Source organism: Lathyrus oleraceus, chromosome 4, assembly GCF_024323335.1.
Source record: "Lathyrus oleraceus cultivar Zhongwan6 chromosome 4, CAAS_Psat_ZW6_1.0, whole genome shotgun sequence".
NCBI lineage: Eukaryota > Viridiplantae > Streptophyta > Magnoliopsida > Fabales > Fabaceae > Lathyrus > Lathyrus oleraceus.
The window spans coordinates 179,214,141-179,222,426 of NC_066582.1; positions in this window are offsets into that span (position 1 = coordinate 179,214,141).

Genomic DNA, 8,286 nt, shown 5'->3' on the forward strand with positions numbered 1-8,286 from the left:
TATTAACACTGATGGATATATAACAACTCCTTCTGATCCTTCTTCCTTGTTTCTCTATGCACATTTCCCCTACACTTTCGTTGTATCTGATGCAACCGTCGTGTAACCGTCATTGACGAGATCAAGAACATCTTAAGCGCCAAGCAACATACACATCTGAATCATCCACCGATTTCAATTTTTTCGATCAAATAACTGAAGCTTTGTGTTCAAGCTACCATTTTCACTGTGCATCTTTGTTCTTGTGCAAATTCACTAAAATCTCACCAACACTCGTGTTCCCCAATCCCACAAAATCAAGAAATGTGATTCTGTTTCGAAGATGATCTTTAATCCACTGTGAATTGAATGAACATAATCAATCACACACGCCTTACGTACACTCGTGTTTCCCGTTCCTGAATCAGAATCATATCTCTAAATACAAATTGTTGGGGCATAAGAATGATGATGATGAAAGAGAGAGAATTTTAACTAGCTTTTACTCTCAACTGAAAACGGTTACAAGACGAATTCTGTTACAAACTGAAACTTGAGTTCAATATTTTTACCACAAGAACAACTAAATGAGACTTAAATTAAATTTAAATACAATTTAAAATGGTTTTGAATTACACTTCAACAAATAGGTCCGTCCAAAATCATGTATTTTCTTTATTTATAGTTATACATTTTGTTTTCGCAATTTAAATAGTGTATCAGTCTTTAACTACATATACTGAATCTAATTTATATCAATGGTCTTATTATCGTGCCACGTAATTAGAACTTAACGTGTTTTTGTCAAAAATTAACGGAAGAGATCAAATAAGATAACATGAGTGAAATTAAATGACTAATTTGTAATATTTTTTGGTTGAGAGACTAAAGCAGAATATTATATTAAATTAAGAGATTTGATTATTATTATTATTATTATTATTTATTATTTTCATTCACTTTTGTTTTCATTCAATTCAATTCAATGTCTCTTTTTTATCTCTTACGTATTTTTGTCTTGCCTTTATGGATCAATCAACCATTGAATTAGAAAAGAAGAGCTAACAACACAAAAAGGGCAGAAGAGGATCCTATTTCTTCTACAGGGTGGATATTCACTTACTCATGAGATCTAGGCTTTTACCTAGGACCAACAGGAATCCATAATGTATGTTCTCGATATGAGCAAAAACAAAAAGGTGAAATTTGATGGATCCTTGGGACATGGAAGGAACCTATTGGTTCCATGGTTTATTTGAAGCAACTTCTAGGGGAAACGATGACCCAAGAGTTAATCGAGTATAAGTAGATGATTATAGTTAACGGTTTTCTTTAGTATTTCACTCAAGTTTTTTGAATTTAATTTTTTTAAATTTTTTTGCACTCCTACGTTTGTTTATCGGAGTACTTTTATAACTTTGAAAAAAATGTATGTATGTTTTTCTAAAATATTAACTTATCATGTATTCTTTCTAGTCCTATTTATAAAAAAAAAAAAAGTGTATTTTTTAGATTCATTTCATAATGTATCTGAAATTATAGATCAAATACATTAGTTATTGAATGAATCTAATTTTTTTTATATAAATAAGATCGGAGATAGTATATTGTTAATGAAAGAACTTATATTTTTCGGTGTCTATTTTTTTTTTGTTTCAAGAGAACTTGTTGGTATTTTCTTTAATTTTTAATCTGTTTCAGATAACTTTGTCGAATGTTATCCAATGATTTTTATTTTGTGTATCAGAATACTTATTATTAAGTAATTCAATATGTTTTTTTATAATTTTTTATAGATTTAATTACAACTTTGATCTTCCTATTATTCATTTTTTTTCTTCTGATTTTAGTCCTCCCATTTTAAAAATCGATTTACGTAATCTCCTATTATGTTTTTTAAGGATTTTAGTCATTCTTTAAATCCGAGAGCATTTTCTAATGACAACACAGTGCTAATGGTGACGTGTCATTGTCAAGTCTGTATTAAATATATTCCAATTTGTTCATGTTATTTTATATTTAGGTTAATTTTATTTTAAAGTTTTTTAAAAATAATATATGACATTATTATTAAAAAAAATATAAAAGGATCTTTAACCCTAACCCATCCATATTCATCGTGTTTATCATTGTTGTAAAGAAGCGCCTTCAATATTCATCTTCTTTTTTCTTACGCCCAATAATCATCACATCACGTCTTCTTCTTTTGTCTTCTTCACTTTTCTTCTTATTTCTACTCTTTTTCATCCATGAGTTCATCAAGGTTCTCAGTTTCCTCAACAAATCAGTTCGATCTAAGAAGAAGAGGGAATATATGTTAGTGTGAGCTTTAGTCACCATTAATGACATCAATGACTTATGAGAATCTCGAAAGAAAGCTTTATGGTTGTGGTAATTTTAAGGCGTTGAGGAAAAATGGTGTAACTATTTTGAATGGTTTTATGAAGACATGAGCAACCCTGTAAAGGATGTGATTAGATCTTTGAAATACAAGAATGACGAGCTTATGAGTTTAACCAGGGAGATAAAGAAAAATGAAGATTTGCTGAAGATGAAGATTAATGTTATGGGTTATTTTTTGGGTTTGTCATTGGTGTTTGTATTGTTAATTATCTTTGCATTAGTTGCAACAAATGAATTGAAGTAATGTAATTTTCTTGTGATGTAATGGTGTAATGTGATGTAATTTGTGTGTTTTTGGATTTGTGATTGGTAGGTACCCTATAGGAATACCACTTTTCTTGGGCCATTCCTTCATTTTCCCACCAGTAATCTCCATGGAAATATGATCCAAAGAATGAATATCATCTGAAGGTGCAAACTTGCTTTTGCCCAGATATGTATTGATGACCTTTGGAGAGAATCTTAACACATATTCCTCTAACAAGTGTATTAGCTGAATTAAATTCGTCCAGAATAATAAATGAAAAAGTTGGATTTGATTTGCTCCATAAATCTCTCCAACAAAAGATATGATTTGTTATATTTCAAATTCAAATTTAAATCTGATTTGATCTTGAACAACACTCAAACAAATCAAATAAACATTGCTAAATAATCTACAATAAATATGATTGAATCTCAATCAGAAATTTTATACCAAGCAACATCCATCTTGGCCTGCTGACCAGATCCAGATGTTGCACTGCACACATGTTGAAACATCGCGTTCCACATGTTGTACCAGTACATCTAAATTAACTCTTCTCCATGAATTGTAGATCTTCTTTGTAGAGTGAATCTTGAATAGAATAATTCTAAACAAAAATAGCAATATCATTTGTCTATTGCCAGAGACCAGATGTTGCAGCACACATGTTGGAACGTCGTGTTTCACATGTGTCCCTTTTGCACCAGAAACGGCTTGAAAAAAATCCATGTTGTTTTGTATAATACAACCAATCCCAAAAGGACCAACTTAAACTAAATAAAAACAAATACCTATAGCAAGGTGATTTATCGATTGAGCTGCTTGCAAGTAAAGATGGAAATATCTCCTAAATATTTATAGAGTGTGACCAACACAACTTCCCCTAAATATATCTATTACATCCAACCAATTCCTTAAATAGTAAAAAAGAGATTGCCTCGACAAGAGTAAAAGTCTTATCGACAAAAATGGTGCAACATATCAGCATCATCATGCAGGCTCTGACAACACGGTTGAATCTAGAAGTAACTCGATGACATGTAAATAAGGTGTGCATCCATTCGAACTCATAATAAGAACCCCTACAAGCACGAACCTCTAGTGTTGCCTCCTCAAATGGGACTCTAAAAAATCAACAACAAGAACAACTGCTTCTTCAGTGATACCCGATAGAGGGTCTTAGAACTCACCCCTAATCTGGAGGTGAAACAGAAAAGAAACATCGTCTAATGTAATGGTTATCTTATCAAATGACATATGAAATGACAATGTGTATGGATGTCGCCTCTATGCAAATATTGATACTAAGGTTTGGTCTATCCTCGACAAACTGATTCTCTGGAGTGAATATAGAACATAGTCACACAATCACCTCTATATCGCAGGTAGCAGATTATGTGGAACCTATCTTATCAACTAGCTCCCATGTGCAACAACCTCGATTTCTTTCTTAAAACCTTTATCTTGAAAAAATATTAAAAGTCTATATTATAAAAATAAAAATATTTAAAATAAAATATTTGAGATTTACTTACCTTACTGTACCATAAATGACGAGCAACATGATGTTCATACTTTACAAGAAGAGGCATATCGTACGATCCTCCTAGAAACTTTGGAGGCTATGGAGTAGGTTCATGTGCACCTACATGGTCATCCTTTACATCCATCGCCTATCGATCTCCCCATCTGACACCTTGACGGGAAGGAATCCAACCATCACGTTCTCGGATTAATGCCACTAGCAAAAAAAAAAAAATTTTTGAAAAAAACAATAACCGGATGTTTATCACCAAAGAAATTTGGTGGCTAAAAAATAGTTCACCTCGAATAACATGAGAAAATACATTTGGTAGTCTTGTTCCCTTCACTGAATATCTTGTCTCAATGTTCTCCGATGGGTTATTCTTAAAAACAACACGGGGTGACTTACTTGCAACACTTTTAGTGATAACTTTGAGGATCAGAAAACTTGGATGTAAATTTTCCGAGTGACAATGTATGTATCGGATAACATAGAAGTAAGACTTTCAGTGGCTTTTTGTGGATCTGATATCATGGTACAAAGACTTCCAGTTAAGTTTTTGTGGATAGAATAACTAGGTTCAAAGGCTTGTGGTACGAAAAAAACATTTTCTCACTCTCTCAATTGCTCAGAGAACTTAAGATTAGAATGAGGAAAAATAATTTTTTTGGAAAATTAAACTATTTATACATGGACATTTTGGTCAAAATTCATTTATTGTTGGTGTAGAGGGATAAATGTTGGGGGGGGGGGGGGGTTGTTAAATTTTTTCCCCTATTACTCAACTTTAATTTGATCACATTCCATGTTGAAGTGTGTATTTAGAATGTGCCTATGGTATAGTCTAATTTTAAATTAATGATTTAAAAATGATATAGTTCATTAATAGATTGGAACGAACCCCCCAACCCCCCTAAAAAATCTATGTTTATTATATTATCCTTTGGCTAAAAAAAGAAGAAATCTCATATCATTCATTAGTCAATGTAGCGGGGTTTTCGTTACCTTTAGGTTTATTGACTAAACCAAAAGTGAACATACAATTCGAGTCGCCACCACACTTTTATATGTCCAAAGGAAATGCTAAAAAGCGAACAAAAGCCAAGTAAGAAGTTTTATCAAATCAAAAACTAATAAAAATGTCAGAGATCCGGGTAAGGGGGTTGGTTATGAAATGGGAAGGTTTTACGCACCCAAAACATCCTTAGTACTCTAAGGGAACCCTTTTTGAAAATATGTGTTGTAGGTTGGTATTTGTGAAAGTATGTTCAAGAGATTGGAGGGATGAGAAAATAATAGATTACATTTACAAATTTTGTTGTTTGAATGGATGAACTCATTGCCTACGTACCATCACAAAGGAGGATCAAAACCTCGTAGTTCGGGGTAAAAAATCTCAAAGATTGGTGAATTGATTTTAATCAAAAGCCTTAAGGTCTTTTGTTATCAAAGGGAGAAAAATCAACCTATACCAACAATCCACCATGTGAGGAAGGCTTCAACATACTAGTGAGGGGTTAACCCTATAATAAGTATGGAAGACTATAATCCAATCACTAAGGATGAGGTGAAATTTACATCAACCACTATGATAACTCAAACCTATGACTAATATTTATGAAAAAGTTTTAACAAATGTGGCCATTGGAACCAAAAATACAACTTTAAATGAGTTATATTTACAAGTTAGATTTATTTACAAAATTAAGTTAAAGTTGGATTAAGATTTATTCACAATGAGTATTAATGAAAGGAGTTTGAAAAGTCAAAGGCATAAGGCCTAGGTTTCTAGTTTGAAACAAAGTCAAAGTTTGAAGAAAAGATTTTGGCTTGGTTAGAGTGAGGAGAAGAAGAGAAGGGCTAGTCCTAAAGCAATGCAAAGATAAGAGAGGGAAGATAAACCCTTGGAATTCCTTTTCTTGGAATCATAGAAATGATTCAAGATGCTCCTTTCCTTTGGACTTGGCAAACAATCAAACAATCAAGCAATCAATCAAAATTTGGATTCAAGCTCCTAGGATCTCCATTTGGCTTGTTTCTCTTAACTTGGCTACTCATGACAATGGTCCTCTTTACTATCTCAAGATGGAATCCCTATCATACAAGAGCAAACATCAAAAAGTTAACAACATAATAAGAGGAATGGACAAAGAATAGGTTTGGATGAGGAATCCTTTAAAGTCAACTTTGAAATTTAGCATTCTAAAGGCATGAGGCCTAGTTGCTCTTCAACAAGTTTAGCATTCTAAAGGCATGAGGCCTAGTTTCTCTTGAACTCCTTTAAGCATGGGTATGTCCTAATTCTAAGTCCTTTCTCCTCTTTGCATTAGGTTCACACAAAACAAAGACAAAGCAATCGGAAGACAACAATATATTTATATACGATAATGAGCTCAAATGAGCAAAAGAAAAATGACATAAACATAAAATATGTGCTTAAGTGAGCAAAGTGAAAAGCAATATGAATAAATGAGCAATAAATTAATGACATTAAAGTAAAGGGCAAGAAATTAAATGCTCAAATTAAAGTTAGTAATTAGTATGGTTATGTTAGTTTGTCATAAGACAATGTAGCGCTATGTTAAGCAATCGTAAGTGGACTAATGTAGTAGTCACACCTATCGGAGGTCGGTCAATAAAACTATAGGCAAATAAACACAAGTTAGAAGTCATGACTAGTAAACCAAACTCCATAAACTTGCCATGCCAAAACAAAAGGGGAAGGGCCTTGTATGGACTTTAGGTTTTTTGCTTGACCAAGAAGCAACCTATCTTGGACACAAAACAACTCACTTGATCTTGGATCAAGTTAAGTTTGGTTTGGATCAAAGAAGGTTAAACCTCTCACTTGTCAAGATCAACCATAAGACATTAACTCATTGGCCAAAAATGATAAAAAGAAAGGGATGAAAATGAAATGGATGAAAAGAGAATTCAAGCATCAAACTCAATTGATCAAATGTGAATCAAGTCATCATCAATCAATTCCAAACAGAAAATAAATGAAGATTACAAGTCAACCATAATTTTTTTGGTAATTTTTGAATTAAAAAGAAATGCAAAATAAAATAAACAAAATATGGTCAAACCTCAAATTTAATTCAAATCAACTTCAACAAGTCTAATTAAATTCTCATAGGTGTAACATGGTCAAACAAACTTTGACAAATTTTCTCACTAATATTTGAAATCAGAAACTATTTAAAAACAATTAAAAACAATAAAAAATAATACAATATGAATTAAAATCTCAAATAAATCTAAAAAAAATAAGAAATTGATGAGACTATTTTTCATTGACTTATCATGATCCATAGGTGTTATTAAAATATTTTTTGGATTTTTCAAATATCAGAAAGTAATTAAAAATGAATTAAAACTATTAAAAACCAAATAATTCACAAAAAATATTAAATGAAGTTGCAAAAATAATTAAAAATCATAATATGAAACTAGATTTTTCAAGAATTTTTTTGGCCATGGTCTCATATTTTTGTGACTTCAAATAAAATATTTATGAATTCTTGAAAATAAAAGGAATTAAATGAAATTAATAGAAAATAGGAATAATAGAAAAATTCAGCGTCACATGATCAATTCATTAATTAACGTGGCATGATCAAATGGCTCAGAGGCGCGGATGCATGGTATGCTGGAGTCAAGCGCGCAGCACAATGATTTAAAATAAGTAAACACAAGGAATGACCCGGATTATAACGTGGAAGCATGATCCAATGGTTCTGAATACGCACACGTGGTGCAGGCGGTGGAAAACACCTTCTTCTCCGGCGATCCAACAATCTCCGGCCACCACGCACAGGAAAATAAATTGTAATGAAAATGAAATGTAAGGACATCAAAATGAAGCTTAGGTGATGTACATCACCACTGTAACCATGGATCATCCTCACCATTCATATTTAGATAGAAATGTGAGGTTGAAAATCATGGTGTGTCAACTGGAATGACACGATTTGAACAATTGAGACCACCACTGGCCCGCCTCAAGTGAGAGGACTTCAGAAAACCACACGAACCAAAGAAAATCATATTGAATTGCAAGATCTAGATCAAAAAACTTTGAGGTTCTACCTCTGAAATGAAGCTTCAAATACCACAAATTCTCCAAGAT